The 5,022-nt window shown below is 43.3% G+C and overlaps 1 long non-coding RNA gene across 1 annotated transcript; it reads left to right on the top strand.

The window, feature by feature from the left end:
- The first annotated feature begins 306 nt into the window (after positions 1–306).
- On the top strand, positions 307–3,821 carry LOC124658356. Its single transcript, XR_006989135.1, has 4 exons — positions 307–1,066; positions 1,151–1,246; positions 2,122–2,428; positions 3,356–3,821. It is a non-coding gene; the product is annotated as an uncharacterized LOC124658356 (long non-coding RNA).
- The last annotated feature ends 1,201 nt before the right edge of the window (positions 3,822–5,022 follow it).

Below are 5,022 nucleotides of genomic sequence, written 5' to 3'. Positions count from 1 at the left end.
GGGAGACGGCATCGTCCGCGCCGCCGGCTGCCCTTCGGTTTAGGGTGCGAAAGCAGTCATCCGCGGCGGCGATCGTGCCGCCGGCGGCAACAACGATATCGCCGGCGGCAACACCAAGCGGCTCTTTCTATGGAATTTCCTGTTGATGTAAATGGCCCACGAGGGCACCGCAGAGGAATACCCGAGCTACTCGACGCCGGCGCCGACCCCAACTTCAGCGACTTAGATGCCCGCACGGCGATGCATATCCCCGCCTGTGAGGAGCACGCAGTGCCCGTACAGCTGCTCCTTGAGCACGGCGCGGGGTGTTGGTCGTAGTCGTGGTACTTCTGCTGGTGCTGTCTCCGCATGCGCCCTGCCACTTCTCTCCATGTATGTGCAGCTACTGTTTCTTTCTTTCTCTCATTGTGCCTGCCTGCTGCTACCACCTCTCTATGGTTGTTGTTGCCGCTGCTCCTCTCTCTACTATTGCTCCTCCTGGCTCCTGCCATAGGATTTCTCTTCCCTCTCTCCCTTAGTGGATAAGCCCGTGCAGATCCTCAATGTTTTTTTGTGTCTACTTATGTATGAGCTCATGCCTTCTATCTGTTCGGTGTTATGCTCATAAGAACTAAAATTGATTGTTTCAAGTTTTTTTGTGGGATTCTGAGAGTTAGGACAACTGCAAATTGACAATACGAGCACACATGGTTCAAGATTTCGTGTTTCATGCCTTCTACCTGTTCGACGTTATGCTCATAAGAACTAAAACTGATTGTTTCAAGTTTTTTTGTGGGATTCTGAGAGTTAGGACAACTGCAAATTGACAATACGAGCACACATGGTTCAAGATTTCGTGTTTCATGCCTTCTACCTGTTCGACGTTATGCTCATAAGAACTAAAACTGATTGTTTCAAGTTTTTTTGTGGGATTCTGAGAGTTAGGACAACTGCAAATTGACAATACGAGCACACCTGGTTCAAGATTTTGTGTTGATTTTGATTTGGTGAATTTTGCCTTGCTATATGGGTGGCGCAGAGCCGACTGCTCGATATGGTTTACCCTGGAGTGGTGAAGTTTCGCAAGGTTATAAAGGGGAATCTGATGCCTTATCGTTTTAGAGTGGAGTGGCTTAGATGACGGTGATGCTTATTTTAGGATGTTTTGCAGGTGAATTTTGATGCAAAGACGGAACGCGACATGATCCATGACTATAAGGTTCCCTCGGACGTGTTTAACAAGCTGCAGATAAATGAGATAAGCAAGGTACTTGCTCTCGCATTGCCATTTTCAATCGGGCTTGCCATTTTTCCCTTGATCCTGGATTGCTCATGATTTATTGTTGCGGTTTTCATGTATGAGTATGGCGTGTTAATATCAACCTGGTATACCGTATATATATGTGTTCTTGATGCTAGCAAAGGGATTTAGACAATTCATTCGATAGTGAGGACCGAGTAGAGGTGAAAATGAAATTAAGAAATTTATTTTTGTGATTTGAAATCTATAGTCCATGGATTTGTTTTCTGAAGGAGGGGGCAAGGTAAGTTCAGACAGATGATTTAAATGGAGATGGGAGATTTATGTTATTTGGTTTTTCTATCATTTCTAGGTTAGTTTTGTTGATAATAGGTAGGTTTAGATGGTTTCTGTACCTGCGTAGGTAGATTCCGATACTTTTCGTACTTTATACTTAGATATTTTTATATTTGTTCTGAAACACCATCTTTCTTAGTTTGACATGGGTTGGTAGCCTGTAGCCGTCATGTAGTGTAAACTTCTCATGCATTTAAAGTTCTACTTTTTTCTTGGTAAGCTTTTAGCTTTGATGTGATTTTATTATTAAATTGGTTGCTAGATTGCTCTTATGTTTAACTGAATGTACTTAATAATCTTGAAACACGAAATGTAGTACATCACATCATTTCTACTGACAGGAAAGGGCTGAACGCTGCGACAAGCCGCGGCTCTGGCAGCAAGAGAAAGACAACAAATAATCAAATCTAACTGTATGTTGCAGATGCTGCAAATATCTATAGATCTGTATGTTGGACCTTAAAAATCATCAGTCGTTAAACATATCTAAAAGTTTCCTAAAAGGCTCACGCGTAGTCTCTGATGCTATCCTATTTCTTATGCAGAAAAATTCAAACTCTACAGTCAGTGAACTGCAGGCACAACCTGTTCGAACAAAGCACTGGATGTTTGTGAGGTGTTGGTCTTCCTCTTTGGGGACGCCCACACCCACTACTCCGGCGGGGCCATGGGCGGCCAAGTCTGCATGAACAAGGGGCACGGTGGCGGCACAAATTTCTTGGCATTCATTGATCAATCGGTGTGCTAAGGGTGCCTCAGCGGGGAAGATGAGTGCTGTAGATGGGCGTCTTTGCGGATTTCGACTAATGGGAAGAGGAAAGACGGGATGGATTGCACCATAGCCATGAACAAGTATGCACTTCTTCCTTAACGGTGTGTCTATCTCTGAAAATCTGTATCTGCACACTACCAGTAAGATACATGACTGAGGAAATTGTGTTGTCATCTCCTCAAACATATTAACACTTAGAAAGAATGCAATATGTGCTAGCACTAAAATAATATTCAGCTCATTTAGACATATTGACAGGATCATGGCAACTATAGGACACTTGAAAAGTGTGTACATTGTCTTTCTGGTTGATCGCCATGATCGATTCTCACACCAATAAAGGGTTGAGTGGTTAATTTTATTATTCAGATAGCATTGTTGTTTTAAAAAAATCGTACATAATGCTAGAAAAGTGAGGAAAATTGTGCTCACATCCTCATAGATATTACCATTATTAGGTGTGCATGAAGCCCATTTATACATAGGGTTGCCCTCCTACGTATATGATCAGACCCTGGTCATTGTGTGAATATCATGGCAACAACAATAGGGTAGTTTAATTAGCAGTGTGTGCATTGTCTTTCTAACTCACGAACATGTTCGATTCACACCAATCATGTCTTGAGCAGATTATTTGTATGAAGGATTTCCAATATAATTGTATGGCATTTGAACTGTTGCTTAGTGATTTGGCCCTTGGCCTTTAAATGACCAAATTAAACAATCCCCTAAAGAAATATTTGAATGATTGTATTAGGTATATTTGAGATACCACTGTTGATTTCCATGCATGATCAGAGTTGCTTTTAAACCTGGAGTTTTCAATGGCGGAAGCAAATTGTAACTGAAAATCATTTTTTTCTTATCCTGGTTTTACTTTCAGATGTTATGTTTAGTTACAGAGCTGATTTTATAGCATTTCATTTCCATTGGCGAAACCACAAGAATAAATATACATATGATTTAGATAAATGATATTCTGATTTTGAACTTGTGTTCCTTATCAGGACTAAGAGATCAATACAACAAATTCCATTCATGGGTGAGGACCCTTGAAGAAAACGACATGCTGACGGCGAAGGAAGAAGAAAACAGAACATCTTACGGACTCCCTCTTCGACAACAAAGTTGAGATCTCGATCCCTACTGAAGAGAACGCAGGCCCCGGTCCAGCTGTTGACCTCCCAACGCTGTGCTTGATCCCGATGACAAAGCAAAACTCGCTCCAGTTCACAACCTCCCCACACCAAAAATGGAACTGACCATCACCCTCTCCCCAGACTACAAAGACAACAATGCCGGACACTGACAGCTTGAAGAAATAGGAACACCGGCACCCCAGTCTTAGCATGACATCCACTATGTATCTATGTAGTGATCTACTGTGCTATTATCACTGCCTAATATTACCGTTTTAGTGACTCAATAGTCAATACTATGAAATCAGTGATCGGGTACGATGTACCAACACCAGTAGCCAATCTCTATTTCATGAACGAAATAGCCCTTCTAGCACCATCATTTTTCAGCACTGTCACGCATAGGTGGCAATCATTGATATTGTCCCAAAGACGAGGACAGCAATGCAGACTACTAACAGAGTGTCAGGCCCTAGCCCCTATATCGTCTGCCTCAACAATCGCGCAGCTAATTTTGGGTATCATCAGCAAAGCCGCTCAGAATCTTCAGCCTCCGCCCATCAAACTAGCGACATCCACTATACAATTTTCGTAGAACTGCCTGGCTTAGATTTAAATCGGCCACCCGCAAGATAGTTCAGTAACATGTACAACCTCCACCATATGGCGCTGCTACATCTAGATAGTTGTTACCTATTAGAGTACATTTTATCTGCCAAAGTTAGTTTCAGACTTCCCAGTCTACAGTTAACTTTGCAAAATCGCTTTTCAGATATCACGGGCGCGGCGTGCCGCCGCGCCGATGCCTCCTAGTAAATTAAGCAAGATCGGTCAAGGAAAGATTCTCTAGTGCAAAGACCGGACCACGGCAAGTATATCAGTCAAAACGGACACCATGGAAGTTTGCGATCGGCCAACATCAACTGGCGACATGGTTATCTGCTATTCACGTGGCCAAGTTCAGAGGATGAAAACAGTGTTTGAATTAGTCTACTTCACATGGAACATGTCCGAAGAAAAGAAGCACACGTGATATAGTCTCCATGAAGAAACGGCATTGCATGAAAAGAGCTCAATTCGGTACGGAGAACAATGATCGATCAAGGATACACACGACACGTCCGCCCAGCAAACGTCGGGGGACACCCGAAGTATCATGACTCTTCAGAACGGAATTCTCTCGGATGATGTACGGACAACTTCGCTCACTCCGTATCGTCGACTTCTTTTAACCAAACGCGGCTCAACCTCGCCATCCAATAAAAATAATCAGGTGCTATATTTCCAACTTCTTACTACTTGCAAAATTTTATTTCGCCAAATATTTTTTGGCTCGTACTATTACTTGTGCATAGTTTTTTGCGCTGTAATATGACTGCAGATCGGAACAAGCTTCGACTGCTCCACCGAGCACAGTCGCCACGCTCGGGAGATCGCTTGCTGCATCCTGGACTTGATATATTCGGGGGCTCGCCCGTCGACTGCTCTGCTCGACTGACCGCACCCTGCTATTGCGCACTCTTCTTACTCGGGGG

This window comes from Lolium rigidum, chromosome 5 (assembly GCF_022539505.1).
Source record: "Lolium rigidum isolate FL_2022 chromosome 5, APGP_CSIRO_Lrig_0.1, whole genome shotgun sequence".
NCBI lineage: Eukaryota > Viridiplantae > Streptophyta > Magnoliopsida > Poales > Poaceae > Lolium > Lolium rigidum.
Note: the sequence above shows the minus strand (reverse complement) of the source record. Positions and strands in the feature narration are given on the sequence as shown.